Source organism: Dendrobates tinctorius, unplaced genomic scaffold, assembly GCF_039654945.1.
Source record: "Dendrobates tinctorius isolate UK_male_01 unplaced genomic scaffold, ASM3965494v1 ptg000005l, whole genome shotgun sequence".
NCBI classification, from domain to species: Eukaryota; Metazoa; Chordata; class Amphibia; order Anura; family Dendrobatidae; genus Dendrobates; species Dendrobates tinctorius.
The window spans coordinates 27812226-27828780 of record NW_027361673.1 but is presented as its reverse complement, the minus strand read 5'-3'; the positions used below and the strand labels follow the sequence as shown (position 1 = coordinate 27828780).

Here is a 16555-nt window from a genome sequence, read left to right as displayed (position 1 = left end):
ATTTGAATGGGTCTTTCCAATCTAACTGTCCTTAATCCTAATTTAAGAACCAGTCCAGAATCAATGAAATTGGCAGCAGATCCACAGTCAATGAAAGCAAGAGCAGATAACCCCAGGTTGTGAAAACAAAGTTCCACGTTAAGCAATACCTTAGCTGAGGAGTAAAAGGGTACCTGGAAGTCTGGTTGACCTCCTCCAATATCACCCAGACTTAGATGTTTCCCAACAGCTTGCTGGCTTGAGAGCGAATGGAGCAGTCTTTGAGGAAATGTCCAGCACAACCACAATAAATGCAAAGTCCAATATCACGCTGATGCCTCCTCTCCACGACCAGAGAGCGGGGATGTTCCAACCTCCATTGGTTCCCTCTCAGGCAAGTGAACAGACTTGGGCATGACAACTGAAACCCACTGTCGTTCACTGTGTCTCTCACAAATTGGCAATCCATTCGAATGGCCTGGGTCATGGTCTCCTCCAGGGAACAGGGTGGAGTATGCAAAGCCAGAGCGTCCTTTAGAGTATCAGAAAGGCCAGTGTGAAACTGACACCTGAGAGCTGCATCAGTCCACAAAACCTCAGCGGACCATTGCCGGAACTCAAAGCTATAGTCCTCTGCGATGCAGCCCCCCTGCATCACGTTCATGATCTTAGCTTCTGCGACCTGGGCCCTGTCAAGTTCGTCATAGATCAACCCTAAGGCGTAAAATAAAAAAACATCTACAGAAGACAGTTCTGTGGCTAGTGGGGACAAAGAAAATGCCCAAGTCTGAAGACCCCCTCACAATAGGGACATGATTATTCCCACCCGCAGGGACTCATCTCTTGAAGACCGGGGTCGCAAGGTAAAAAATAGATTGCAGCTCTCCCTAAACTGATCCTTCTCCCCCGAGAATTTGTCAGGAAGTGCAACTACAGTTTCAGGAGAGACCAACTGCAAGTCAGAAGGTAAATGAGTCGTTATCACAGTTGATGGTGAAGAGCTTTGGGAAGCATCCATAGTTCTATAAAACTGACCCTGCAGCTGGGACTGTGTAGACTCTAGTTTCTGGTGTTCTCTTGTGAGATCCTAAACCACCTGGGTCAGATTCACCACCTGATCACAGAGTGCACAAATAGGATCCATTGGTGAAGGAAAAAAAAAAGTACTTTTGTGGCCAGTCAAAATGTGACGCTAGTCACAACCCATGGCTATGCCATGAATCAGCACAGTCAGACGTTCCGGGGTCAATACCAAAAGATGACATAGTAAACAAGGGAAAATATAAAGTAGTAAGTTAGGTCATATTCCAGCGTCAGAATACCAGAGAAATAGCAGATAAGCAAAGGGGCAATAACAAACAGGTAGTCTGAACACAGTCCAAAGGTCAGCAGCAGAATATCAGATGCAAAGGGGCAAATAACAAATGCCTAGTCTGACCATGGTTAAAAGGTCAGCAGTAGAAGAAGATCAGAATTTACAGCACAGGGTACAGGCGAACACACCTGAGAGCACAAGCTTAGAACATGCTTTTGACAGTGATTGTCCAATAGTGGGTCAGAGATTGACCAAGAGTGAGACAGAGGCTGCAAGGATCTAGACAGAGTTGACAGGAAGAACCGAGTTTGCCCGGACGGCAGGGAAAGGTAAGAAGATGTCTCTGTGTTTGAACTGTGCTGTCTGTGAGATGAATATGCTGCAGTTTAGTAAAGTTCAACAGATGGAAATAGAACACGTCTCTGAAGTGAATTGCGGAGCTCATGAATGAGGAGCCGACATGACAGCAGCCGAGAGGCCTCTGACAATAACCGTAAGTGTGTTGTTGCACATGCAGTACAAAAGACATTGTATTTCATCTGTAGGGCGCCAGGGTGTGGGGACCCTACAGCCTGTTGCCACGACTACGACCCTGCCCGCCTTACACCTGTACTTTGCTCTGCCCTCAAAAGGACAGATAAGAACGTCTGCGCAGAAGCGCGATGCCCAGGAGACTATGTAGATGATGCAGGTATGTGTCATCCACACGAAGCAAGCAGGAGGGTGGCATCGCAAGCAGATGGGAAGCATCGCTAGCAGATGGGAGGCGCCAGACCAGGAAGAGTGACACTCCTCGAACCGGACTGCCCCGCAGGTGAGTATAATAAAAGTTATTTTTCTTCTCTTCCAGGTCGGGTTGGGGGCAGCATTATAGAATGATGTACTGTATATCAGCCCTGAAAAATGATAGCCTTAATTCATATCGGCCAAAACTGCTGACAGGTTCCTTTTTAAAGCAATTAAATGTATTTAGTTTTGAGAAGAGAAGTCTAAGTGTGATATAATTAACTTGTTCAATTAGATAAATGGCCAATACAGAAAGTATGATCAAAAGTTGTTTAATGAAAAATCTTGTCAACAGACAAGGGGGCATTTCTTGTGTGCAGAAAGAAAGGTTCAACTTTCAGAGAAGACACAGCTTCCTTACCAATATACGGTAACTATTAATCTGTGGAACAGGCTGCCTCAAGAGCTGGCCGCAGTGGTGATCACTGTTGGTTTAAAAAAAGTGCTTAGGTGCTTTTTTTTTTTTTTTAAAGAAAATAAATGCTTATGTAAATATTTAATCTTATTTTCTGAATGTTTGGTGCAGTCAATCAACAATTTGGATCATGAGGGAAAGCTTATATTTTTGGGGGATGACTGGATCATGCATTGTGATTGTGTTTGTACCCCTTCCCCTTGTCATTTCCTATTCTCTTCATGGTCATTTGTTTTTTTTCAACCGTGTCAACAATTGAAATATCTTTGATTTTGAGCAAAATTCATAAGCCAATGTCTGCCATTTTGAAGAATTTGGTGCAAAAACGGGAATGAATACAACATGGCAGATTAGAAAGGTCACTTAGAAAAATGCAAATGATGAATCAGGGCCTAATGACTTGTACAGTATGCAATCCGTACTCCACTCTGTACCCTGTGTCGAGTACTCCGCTGTGTAGGCTTTCTAGTGAATCCGTAGTCTGTTTTGTTTTCTCGCTCTGGTAAGATCTGTGCTTTCCTTCATCCTGACTGCTACACTTCTCAGGAATTATTTGAGTAATTGGTGGGGTTTCAGGATCCAGATCCCATTGAGCAGTAGGTAATTAAAAGACCCCAAAAATGCTAAAAAAAAATAAGTCAAATAATCAGTTAATATATACATTTTTGCATTGAAGAAAATCTGGGACACTTTTTGATTATATAACATACATAGGCTATAGCACCTTTGTTGCCTATTCTTCCGAATGACTGATCCACAGTAATAGCATCTTTATGTCAACTGCAATATCTCAGTGAAATATAATGAAAATGCATCAAACTAATCTAAAAAAAAGCCAAACATTGGTTTTAGAAAATAAATGTGTGGTATCTTCCAGTAAGGGAAGTTTACCATTTCTGATCTCTGCTTGAAATTATCAAGCTTTATCAGTGAATTGTTAGCAGTTTCTATGTGGATTGCAAATGTGTCCAAGATGTTCTGATTTAATGACCTCACAATTATGTCTGAAATGAGCATTCGGTGCCAACTGAAATGACTCATTTTCAACCATCAGCTAAAAAAACTGACGCAGCACTTCTGCCAGATAAATGTAGTCTGTTACTAAGGGCCTAAAATAGAGACCGTCCAATTCATCAGTGGCTGGAATCATACCAAAAATCAGCACAACCTGCCTTGTAGCTCTCATTCCTCAAATGCTCTTTAGGCTGAAAGAATCGTGCCTCAATTTTGGAACAAGGTTTACAATCTGAATGCCATATGCTATGAGATTGCTAATAAATCGTTAATATATTTATCAATATCCCTTTTTCATTCAAAAGCAGACGAAATATGAAAAACATATACACACATGGGCAAAATTGTTGGTACCTTTCTGTTAAAGTAAGAAAAACCCACAATGGTCACTGAAATAACTCGAAACTGACAAAAGTAATTTCAGTTTAGATTTACTGACTATCAACCAATGACAATTAGACAATACTACTGAATTTTGGTTTAATAAAACATTTTAAAATACAAACTAAAGAAAATGGATTAGACAAAAATGATACGTCTACAAGAATTAGAGGAAGAGTATAATAGAAACACGTCACTGTGGCGCCCCGGAGGGTTCAGTCGCCACAGAGGTACTGCACCTCCTCCTGAGGTGTGGTACCCCACCATTCAGGTAAGGTGGAGACACCTGACCACACTCCAACACCTGCATCCCACACCACAAAGTAGTGTAGCAAAGCACCTTCGGCGGCTCCCTGCTTGGAGTGTAGCATAGCACCCATTGGTGGCTCCCTGCTTGGAACACGATACGTCCTGGGAGGTGGGTGGAGTTAGTTCACATAAAAGAGTGGGAAGAGTTGAGTCAGTCAGTCAGTCAGTCTTTCATTCAGTCAGTGAGTGAGGATGTAGAAGGACAGAGAGGAGAAAGAGAAGATCCCCAGGAGAGGGATGGAAGAAGGAAGTGCTGCAGCAGGCCACAGTGATCTGGGTCTGCTGGCACAGGAAAGAGACAGAGAAAGGAAGCTTGATTCTCCATTGGGAAGGATTAGCACGGAACGTAAGGAGAATAAGAGAACAAAGACCAGGGTTAGAGGAGAACCCTTTTCAAGGTCTAAGCGCAAGGCCGGGGTCCGGTCCCCGAGGTTGTACGGATACTAATGGTCCTGCAGCAGACACCGGAGGAATAGAAGTAGTGACCACTTTATTCCCACTCAAGACTTGGGGGCACAACAGCAACATATTAGTGAGCCGGGACTTAGTAGCAAGGAGTCCCCGAAGCAGGCTACAGCTGTCTGCCGTACAAGTAGAGTTCATAGGAACATCTGACAGGAGGAACTCCAGTGTAACTCAGTACTAGGAGTACTTCATTCAAAGGCGCTATAAGAGGAGACGTTCAGAAAAGGCACATATGTTGGCGGAGTGTTGGAAAGGAGTACTTCATCTTGCCTGGAAGTTGGCTGAGCTCCTGACCCGGAGGACACGGCACGAACGCGGGCACCTGTACCTGCAACAGACTGTGAGTAAAGCTTTGCAACTACATGCCCTGGTGTCCTCCACTTATTCCTGGGCTAACCTGTCCAGCACAGCTACATCCCTTGTGCCTGACACTTCACCATCTAAGTGTCACTTCACCTACACTGCCCTGGGACTACAGCCCTGCCTGTGGAGGGCTATAACATCACTGCTGCACCACACCATCTGTCCCAGAGGATCTGTCTGCAGCGTCGGCTTACATCTCTATTGCCGAACACCACAGGTGGCGTCTCGAATCACTCATCATAAACACACTGAACATTTTCCTTTTACAATGGGTGCCCAGGGCCACGGGCCAGGTCCCAGCTGCCGTGACATCTCCCATTGAAGCTCATCGGGCCCGGTACCGAGTTCCCCACAGCCCTGAGTGTGAGGGCGACCCATTTTTGGCGTCACGAACAGGATGACGAAGCCCGATGCCACCGGGTTCTGTGTGCCTACGATTTATTGGACTTAAAAGTTTGTGGAAATGTGCAGAACACCTAATTTGATAGACTGTAAAATGAATGCTAAAAATGGCCGCCAGCGTGGAGAAGAAGGGCGTGATAATATGGGTGGTCCTAAGAAAAGAGCGCGAACTGTCCTGGGCCTCCCCTGTCTGAACTTCTATGCGACAGCAACATGGCCCACCCCCCGAGGGGTTTGTATACTGGCCTGGTATGGAGGAGTAGGAAGAAGACGCCACCCTCAGAAGGAGGGGCGGGAGCCAGTGGCTGGAAAAGAGTCGAGACAGATAGAAGAAGGAGAGAACGCCATGATGGAAGGAGAGAGGAGGCCTGAAGAGCGAAGGGAGGTTAAGCTGAATCTCCCCGGCGCGATGGCTGAAGGCTCCGATCTGGCTTCCGGCATGAACCGTCAGCAGCTGGAGGAGGAAATAGCCCAGCTGACTACCCATCTACAATTGAGGCAGGAGGCGTTATGGAAGTTAAACTGGCAGCACACCCCGGAAGGGCCTACATCATCGGCACCTCTAGTCCCGGTACCTTCTCCCTTGGTACCCACTGCCGCTGCTGCCATACTGGCATCTTCACCGGCGGTACCCACCACCGCCACAGTGGACTTTTCTCGGGCAGCGCCAGTTTACATCTCTACGCTGTCAGTACAGTTGGTCGCGGCCTGTCCGGAAGAGCCACCAGAGGGCCTGGCAGCCGAGGCAGTGCTCCTGCCTGGACCTGACGCGGCTGCGCAGGTCCCACCGAAGACTCCTGCTGACCCGGAGCCGCAATCTGCTCCACCACCGCCGACGTCCAGACAGACTACCCCTGTGGACATCCCTGCAGCTGCCCACCGTCTCAAGCCTGCACCGGGGCCGGAACACCGCCAGGAGGCCTCAGGTACGTCTGCTGTCCATACACCTGGGAAGGCTCTGGGGTACGCCCGTGGCAGCGTCAGGACAGGTCGTGCTGGATCTTGTATGGGACCGGGACTCTGATCCCTGGGGGGGAACGCCTGAACCCATAGCGGTGGTACCCTTGTCCACAGTGGGAAAAAGCAGGTCCCGGGAGGAGGAAGAACCTTACTACCAACAGACCCTCCGCAAGCTGGCAACGGAACAGAGGGAGAGGGAGCAGCGGAGACTGGCGGTGCTAGGCCCTGCTCTGGACCGGTGTGACGTTCTGGAGTGGATAACGCCCGAGAGTGGACCCTCTGGGTCGCAGAACCGGAGACCCTGGGTCGAGCGCGCCATGTGATGACCGACCCCTATACAGGGACCGTTAGGGGCAGGACCGCAGAGGACGGAACCATGACAGCCGGTACCGAGAGGGACGGCTCAAAGGACTAAGTAGGCCCCAGGAAACTATAGAGTACCTGAGCGGGGTAGCGGGTGAGGAAGAAGCGAGGCAGCAGCCACTAGTTGGGACAGCAGGAGTGGCCTCCGGAGAAGAGGGTGTGCAAACGTGGTGACCCCAGCAGGAGATATAAGGACAGACTGGTAAGGGGCAGGGGAGCCAGGGGACAGGAAACGGAACAGGTAGACAGAATACCAACGGACCGGCTATGGGAGCGAGGAGAGGAATAAGAGGCAGGACGAGGCGGAGGCAAACTGAGGAGAACAGGAAGGAAGACAAACCAGAGAAACTATAGAGTAGCTATAGCGGCCTGAATAACGAGTGAGTATCACACAATCACCTTAAAATACCTTAGGGCCAGGAAGTGATCAGCCAGCACCGCCCCTAGTGACGCCCACCGCCAGCAGAAGAGGCAGAACGGGCAAGCGCCCGCGGCCTAAGGACAACGCGCAGGGAGGCAGCAGAGCGGGAGACCGGGTGAGAGGACGCGCACACAGAGACGCGCGGGCGGAAGGAGGCAGCAGCGGGTGCCGCCGCAGGCGAGGTAACGGCGGGCACCGCCGCCGATGTTACAACTGGAAGGAGAAGGTCCGTGCTGGTCACTACGGTCCCCGGGACTCAGCTGGATGGGGACAGGTCCTCAATGTAAATCAAGAGAGAGGATTCGGGGTCATTGCAGACCCCAAGAGGATTAGTGACTTGTTCTTCAGCAGGAGGGATGTCGAGTCATACCCGATGAAGGGTCACCCTGCTAGAGATCTGCAACCAGGGGAGGGGGAGTATGTGACCTTCACCCGGCATGAGGGGTTAAGAGGTTGGTACGCCATGAACATCCGCTGCATCCCTGAGGAATTTATTGCGGTCTATAAAAAGGAGAATGCGTATGTACCACAGCGGGAATACCCCTACGGTGGTGATCACCCCTGCCAAAGTACCTCAGGCAGCAATCCACCCAGCTGTCACCATCTCGTCCTATGTGAATCCGTCTGCAGGAAGAGGATGTCAAGAAATTCTTCCATGGAAGCAGCAGCCCAAGTCAACAGCTTCCAAAACCCCAGGAGGGGACAACTAGCCCTAATAACTAACTTTGCTACCCTGGAGGGTATTTGCATCGTTGTGCCTTTTTTTCTATTGTTTTTGTTCATCATGCTTTTGTTTTTCCAGTTGTTGCCCAGTTTTATTGGCAGCGTTTTTCATGCTTGAACTGTGGAGATCATGAACACTGAATGATCCAGAACTGTGTTTGTAAATAGTTTGCACCTCCTTAGGTGCCCTTTCTTGGTTTTACATAGGTCTTTTATGAATAAGAACTACATCATCGTGGAGCATGGCTCCTACCTAAGGACACTGCAAGAGATCCCGGCTGGGAGCGGTGTCCAGCACTTACAAGAATTATTGTGAAGTATTTTATAATGTGCCTTATGACAGTATTAGTAGAGAATAGCTTTTATCAATGACAGATAGGAATGTTTTAATAAAGAGATTTGAATAAAGATGAAGATTTGGAAGATGCAGGTGACGAACCAGGTATCCATGGTTGTCACTTAGGGTTAATAAAAGAAAGTAGAAAATGTGAAAGAAGGAGTGACGAAGAAATGTGTTGGTGATAATGCTTGAAATAGCACTTTAAATTAGGTAGCATAATTTTAAAGATAGTTAGTTAAAATTGTTTGCAACGTTCAAGAATGAGTGCCTCTCATATTGAGAAGAATAGATAAGAACTGTTTATTAGCATTACTAAAGTTTTGTATGTTCCTGTATTTGTCAACTTTTGTTTTCTTGCAGCCCGCGGACGTGCTGTTTTTAACGGGGGGTATGTGGTGCCCCTGAGGGTTCAGTCGCCACAGAGGTACTGCACCTCCTCCTGAGGTGTGGTACCCCACCATTCAGGTAAGGTGGAGACACCTGACCACACTCCAACACCTGCATCCCACACCACAAAGTAGTGTAGCAAAGCACCTTTGGCAGCTCCCTGCTTGGAGTGTAGCATAGCACCCCTTGGTGGCTCCCTGCTTGGAACACGAAACGTGCTGGGAGGTGGGTGGAGTTAGTTCACATAAAAGAGCGGGAAGAGTTGAGTCAGTCAGTCTTTCATTCAGTCAGTGAGTGAGGATGTAGAAGGACAGAGAGGAGAAAGAGAAGATCCCCAGGAGAGGGATGGAAGAAGGAACTGCTGCAGCAGGCCACAGTGATCTGGGTCTGCTGGCACAGGAAAGAGACAGAGAAAGGAAGCTTGATTCTCCATTGGGAAGGATTACCGTGTTTCCCCGAAAGTAGGACCCCCCCGAAAGTAAGACAGGGTGGGGGTTACGGGGGGTCCTTCAATGTAAGGCCTCCCCCGAATGTAAGGCAGGGTTGGGGGCCGCTGTGAAATGTAAGGCCCTTACCTTTGGGCCGCCGCTGTCCCCCATTGGGTCCCCAGGCTCCAGAGGTGTCCTCAGGTGCAGCTGGGTGGGTCCAGCGCTCATGGGGTTAACTCGCCGTGTTAACCCCGCAATCCGCCCAGCTCAACAGCTCATTGGCCGCCCCTGTTCCCCACGTCACCGCCGGCCCCCGGCTCGAGCACTGATTGGTCCAGCAGCTCGGGCTGTAATTGGCCGCCCCAGCCCCACGTCACCGCTGTTTCCCTGCTGATTGGCACAGCGTTCCCTGCAGCACAGGCCTTCCGCACCCACAGCCGCACCGCAGAGGAAAACGTCCAGCATTTAAAAACCAAGTAGGGAAACATGTACTGTATAGGGTATGGGGCTGTGTGCAGTGGGATACGGCACTGTTATGGGGTGTGGGGCTGTGTGCAGTGGGATACGGCACTGTTATGGGGTGTGGGGCTGTGTGCAGTGGGATACGGCACTGTTATGGGATGTGGGGCTGTGTGCAGTGGGATACGGCACTGTTATGGGGTGTGGGGCTGTGTGCAGTGGGATACGGCACTGTTATGGGGTGTGGGGCTGTGTGCAGTGGGATACGGCACTGTTATGGGGTGTGGGGCTGTGTGCAGTGGGATACGGCACTGTTATGGGGTATAACAGCATGTTAATAAATGTTAATTTATTGGTTAAAAAGAAATTGTCATTTTTTTTCGGCTAATGTAAGACCTCCCCCGAAAGTAAGACAGGGTGGGACTTTTTGGGGTAAAATTAATGTAAGACAGGGTCTTACTTTCGGGGAAACACGGTAGCATGGAACGTAAGGAGAATAAGAGAACAAGGACCAGGGTTAGAGGAGAACCCTTTTTTAAGTTCTAAGCGCAAGGCCGGGGTCCGGTCCCCGAGGTTGTACGGATACTAATGGTCCTGCAGCAGACACCAGAGGAATAGAAGTAGTGACCACTTTATTCCCACTCAAGACTTGGGGGCACAACAGCAACATATTAGTGAGCCGGGACTTAGTAGCAAGGAGTCCCCGAAGCAGGCTACAGCTGTCTGCCGTACAAGTAGAGTTCATAGGAACATCTGACAGGAGGAACTCCAGTGTAACTCAGTACTAGGCGTACTTCATTCAAAGGCGCTATAAGAGGAGACGTTCAGAAAAGGCACATATGCTGGAGAGTTGGAAAGGAGTACTTCATCTTGCCTGGAAGTTGGCTGAGCTCCTGACCCGGAGGACACGGCACGGACGCGGGCACCTGTACCTGCAACAGACTGTGAGTAAAGCTTTGGAACTACATGCCCTGGTGTCCTCCACTTATTCCTGCGCCAACCTGTCCAGCACGACTACATCCCTTGCGCCTGACACTACACCATCTAAGTGTCACTTCACCTACACTGCCCTGGGACTACAGCCCTGCCTGTGGAGGGCTATAACATCACTTCTGCACCACACCATCTGTCCCAGAGGATCTGTCTGCAGCGTCGGCTTACATCTACATTGCCGAACACCACAGGTGTCGTCACGAATCACTTATAAACTTTCCCCTTTTTACAATGGGCGCCCAGGGCCACGGGCCGGGTCCCAGCTGCCGTGACATCTGACATCTCCCATTGAAGCTCATCGGGCCCGGTACCGAGTATCCCACAGCCCTGGGTGTGAGGGCGACCCATCACCACTTCTGTATTTATCACCCACTCCTGGCTTTGGCTCACAAATACTGCAATAAAACTGACCAAATGCTGAACATGTGAACTTTGCCTAATATGGGTATATTCACATGGAGTAGTAATCGTGCTGCAGACTTCTTAGTGCATGTTTTTTTTTTTATGTTCTTTGACTCCCTGTGACAAGAACCCCCTTTAGACCTTTCAGTGGAGTTAATGTATAAGTAAATCCGAATTAATAATAATAATAATTGGGTATATATTTTCTGTTACATCTGAATTTCGATATTTTCAAGGCCAGAAAAGCTCATTTAAACAGTGATAATAACACCTATTAACTAACTTTGACGTTAGTTTGCCAGCTTACGTATTATGGCCATAATATCAATCAGTACCTTACATATATTGATATGTTTTTGTGCACTTTTTATCTTTTCAGGGTGCAGTTGGGCCCAAATGGTTCTGCTTACTGTGGCCTCTGTTCACACGGGATGCATTATAGTTGGCACTGGGCAGCCCCCCTATATGGTGTTACTAAGAGGCTGTGAACCAGAAGCTCTGCATTCCCTGTGTGAACACTGCCATATGCGGATTATTTGTTTGCACTGGTGTGCCACACGCCCAATCCCTGATTGTAGGCTGGCTGTCTCATTAGGTATTATTGCACCTGTGCAGTTGCCATTTTACTTGGGTCCGCTGCACCCTGATAGTGCATTTGTATTGAGGCCTGTCTATACAGGTAAGCATCTCTGCCTTTTTTTGTTTTTTTTCTCAAATATTGGAGGATTTTTTCCACTGTTCTGTGGTTTTCATAATAACACCTATGGCTAGGCTATGTGAGTCTTCGTAACAATGAAAGCAAAGGATTCTCTTGATCCATAAAGTTATCTGTATTCTTCTGCAGATAATATAGGGAAAGCATTTACAGACGTAGCTTGTCCCTTTGGTAGTACCCGACTAAAAATACTTCAGTCAAAAAGTAAGTATATGATTTGCAAGTAATCAAAAGAATGTACAAACCTTTCCATAGCAGTATTGTGAAAGAAACGTTGGCAATTTTTAGCTAACATTCATTGAGCCTCTGTGGTAAGCGCCAATATTTCCATGTTTCTTGTATTTAGTGGCAACTAAGACAAATTTAAAAAAAATATCATCCAAGTGCTGCAGAAAAATAAATTTGCACTGAAATTGAAATTGAGAGGTGAGGAAGTTGATTTATAAGGGAATGCGTCAACAGGGTTTTATTACCTAATCTAGGAGCAACATACTCCGTTCCAGTTATGTGTCACTTACTGGGTTGCTTGCTGTCATTTTGATAAAATCACTGTTCAGTCAGCAGGAGATTATCACTAGAGAACTAGTAAAGCTGCTGCTAAATGCACACAGAACTCAACCAATCTGTGGTGTGGGTGGAGTTATACAGAGCTCAGCAATCAGAGAACTGTTCGATCTGCAGCAGATAAAACTGTGCTTGTGTCAAAACTGCAGCAAGAAGTCCAGTAAGTGAAATATCACTGGATCCAGAGTCTCTGCCCCCATATCACCTCTGCTCTCAGATTACATAAAAACCTGGAGACAGATTCCCTTTAAATCCACAGCAAGTCAATTTATGCTGTGGATCAGGAACAGCTGCATATTTTCCTCAATGAGTTCAATGGAAAGCCTCATTTGTTACAGATTTTGATGAATATCCGTGTATCCACAGCAGAATCTAAAAGTCCTAAAAAAGATTTTTAAATATAAAAGTTTGAAAATAAGAAGCAAAAAAACCCCCTACAATACTATACTCACTACTCATCCCTATTAGTAACGATAGCCTGGTTTTCTGTCGGTCGCTGTACAATCCAAACTTCCCCTGATGATGTCTTGTTATATCTGACAGATGTTGCCTATTGTTCTGGCGCTAAGCTGTACGGTACTTAGAATTCGGTACTGTATGGTATGATCATTTCTATATTGTGTGCCCTAAATGGAGGATGCCAATAAAATGTATCCCACAGGTCGCCAACCACCCAAATATTGTCATCACATCCTGTTCGCACCCCCACCGATCAGACATTGATAGCCTATCCTGAGGATAGGCCATCAATACTAAAGTCCCAGACAACCCCTTTAATGTAAAATGTCATGCTGGTATATTATGTGACGCTTCTATTTACTGTTACTTTTTGCTGTTTCCGCGCTACTTGCTCGTTTTACCTTTTAAGTGTTTATACAGGTTATACCCTGTTAATAGAACGGTAGAAAATGAAAAACAGAGCCTATAAAAGAAATGGCAATTTTCTATTTCAATAAGTTATTATGTCATCCACTTCTTAGTATTCTTTCTAGGAAACTTTTTATTTATTAATAAAAAATATTTTCCTAAACATATTTTTTAGTTTGTTTTGTTTTTTTCATATAATTTTTGAAGAATGTCTGTCATAGCTAATGAAATATTTTACATTTTTTTTCTGAGTACTTATCTTACCGGAATCTCTCTTTGCATTTTCCATGTTCACATAGTTTTGCATTGTTGAGTGAAATTATAGCTGTCAGAGTAGGTGCTTGTTCCAATACTGCCAGATGAAATGCACTTACTCAAACAGGAGCAAGTTTTACATCAAACACGTAAAAAAAAAAAAATGAGAAAATGAAAATGTCTGGAACTCACTCACATAATGAGATTCAAATACAGGTTATGTCATTTAAGTAGCTCCTATTACTCCTATAGGACTTCAGTACTGATATTATTCTTAGAAAAAAAAAGTTTCTACTGGGAACATTGACTTTTCTCGTTTTATAAAACTTTGCTTTCAATAAATGTATCTTGCTTAGACACAGAAAGTATATTATTATTAACCCCTTCCTGACACCTTCCTTTTTTTTTCGGTTTCAGTTTTTCTTCCATTTCTTACAAAAGCCATAACTGTTATGATGGTTTTTTTTTGTGGGATGAGTTGTACTTTTGAAGGACACCAACCGTATTACCGCACAGTGTACTGGAAAATAGGGTAAAAAATTCCAAGTGTGGTGATATTACAAGAAAAAAACAAACCCTCAATTCTGACATTTGTTTTTTTGTGAATTGTTTTTACAGCATACATTTTGTGGTAAAAATGACCCTGCAGTATGACTGTCCTCATCAGTACGATTACGGTGATACCAAACTCGTCCATTTTTTTAAAATATTGTTTTTGTAGAGTAAAAAATCGAGAATTTGTTAACTAAAAAAAGTTTTGATTGTGTACCAATTTTCCTAGACCCGTTACGTTTGAATTTTTCATTAGATGCAGCGGTGTGTGGGCTTATTTTTTGTGGGGGAAGTCAATGTTTTTATTGATACCATGTGGGGTAGATTTGACATTTTGATAGCTTCTTATAGTTTTTTTTTTTTTTTTTTTTTTAAGCTGTTATGGTCACCATAGCACCCGCAATTTTGGCGCTTTTAATTTTTTTCTGTTTATGGTGTTTACCGATTGGGTTAATTATTTTTAGATTTTGATAGATCAGGTCTTTTTGGATGTGGTGATATCACATACAGTTGAAACCAGAAGTTTCCATACACTATATAAAAAGACACATATGCATGTTTTTCTCAATATCTGACATGAAATCAGAATAAACCTTTTCCGTTTTAGGTCAATTAGGATTACCATAATTATTAATATTTGTCAAATGCCAGAATGATGAGAGAGAAAATGATTTAAGGCATTTTTAGAGTCAAACGTTTATATACACTAAGATTACTGCGCCTTTAAATACTTCTGGACTACTTATTGAGAAAGCCAGTGGGCGAAATGTACGTTGGAGTCACAGGAGCCACGGGTTGCTTACTACAGGTATATTTTATTTAATCCCTTGTTCATATGCTCTTTATGCACTTTCAGACATGTTTGTCTTCTAGACTTTTGCACAATACTGATGGGATTTTTCCTATACCTGAATCATGTTATTTTTGTCAGTATTCCCATGTATAATATTTTCACTTGCTGTGGTTTATGCTCTTGTTTTTTGGTTACCCCTATCCACTATATGTTTTTAAATATTATGATTCACTAAAATGTATATATTTTATTATATATTCTCTGGGCTGTTCACTTTATTTTGAGGAGGATTTACTGTAGGTTACGTCTGGACTGCCCATATGATGATGTTGTGTATTTGGAAGCTTCTGGTGTTTTTTGGCAACATCTGTATTAATTAGAGACACAACTGTGGATGTATTTTAATGCACACTTGAAACACACTGCTTCTTTGTGTAGCATTATGGGGAAGTCTCAAGAAATCAGCCAAGATATCAGGAAGAGAATTGTGGACTTGCAGAAGTCTGGCTCATCCTTGGGTACAATTTCAAGATACCGTAGGTGCCTTGTTCATCTGTACCAACAATTATATGCAAGTACAAACAAGATGGGGATGTCCAGCCATCATACCGCTCAGTAAGGAGATGGGTTTTGTGTCCCAGAGATTAATGTGCTTTGGTCCGACATGTACATACCAACCCAAGGACAAAATCAAAAGACCTTGTGAAGATGATGTCGAAAGCTGGTAAGATTGTGTCAATATTCACAATAAAACGAGTACAGTATCAACATGGGTTGAAAGGTCACTGTGCCAGGAAGAAGCCATTACTCCAAAAGAAACATAAAAAAGACATATTAATGTCTGCAAATGTACACAGGAACAAATACCTTAATTTTTGGACACACGTCCTGTGTTCTGATGAAACTAAAATTGAACTTTTGGGGCATAATGACCATCGTTACGTTTGGAGAAAAAAGGGAGAAGCTTGGAAGCCTAAGAACACCATCCCAACTGTGAAACACGGGGAAGTCAACATCATGTTGTGGGGTTGTTTTGCTGCAGGAGGGACTGGTGCACTTCACAAAATAGATGGCATCATGAGAAAGGAAGATTATGTGGCAATACTGAAGCAACATCTTAAGACATCAGCCAGGCAGTTAAAGCTTGGGCAGAAATGGGTCTCCCAAATGGACAATGACCCAAAGCACACTGCCAAAATGGTAATAATGTGGCTTAAGAATAACAAAGTCAATGTTTTGGAATGGCCATCACAAAGCCCTGATCTCAATCCTACTGAAAATTTATGGGCAAAACTGAAAAGGCAGGTGTGAGCAAGGTGACCTACAAACCTGGATCAGTTACACCAATTTTGTCAGGAGGAATGGGCCCAAATTTCAACCAACTATTGTGAGAGGCTTGTGGAAGGTTATCCCAAATGTATGACCCAAGTCATTCAGTTTAAGGGAAACGGTACCAAATACTAACAAAATGTATGCAAGCTTTTGACTTTGCTGTAAATAATAAAAATTATTATTTTTATTATTATTCTGGCATTTGGCAAATATTAATAATTATGGTAATCCTAACTGACCTAAAACGGGAAAGGTTTATTCTGATTTCATGTCAAATATTGAGAAAAAACATGCATATGTCTTTTTATATAGTGTATGTAAACTTCTGGTTTTAACTGTATGTCTATTTTTTATTATCTCTACTTTTAATGAGGGAAAAGTAGGGTGATTTTAAATTGTATGCTTTTTTCATTTTTTTTGTTTTTGTTTTAATCTTTTACTGTATTACTAGTCCCCTTAGGGGATGGAAACCTGTGATCATCTGATTGCTTTTACTATACACAACAATACCATAGAATCATTTGAAAATCATAGTCTCTTTTGAAACCTAGCCACATGCTGGGTTTCAAAGG

The 16555-nt window shown here is 44.7% G+C and overlaps 1 protein-coding gene across 3 annotated transcripts in view; it reads left to right on the top strand.

Annotated features, from left to right (window-relative positions):
• Positions 1 to 11540: 11540 nt before the first annotated feature.
• The window catches only part of ABHD5 (abhydrolase domain containing 5, lysophosphatidic acid acyltransferase), a 101912-nt gene continuing 96897 nt past the window's right edge, over positions 11541 to 16555 (top strand). The window contains exons 1-2 of one of the 3 annotated variants that reach the window (XM_073568973.1): positions 11566 to 11584; positions 14466 to 14666. The gene's annotated coding sequence lies outside the window, so the exon portion shown is untranslated. Of the gene's footprint in view, positions 11585 to 11653; positions 11825 to 14465; positions 14667 to 16555 lie in introns of those variants that run through there. The other 2 variants (XM_073568991.1, XM_073568983.1) reach the window with 2 other exon arrangements.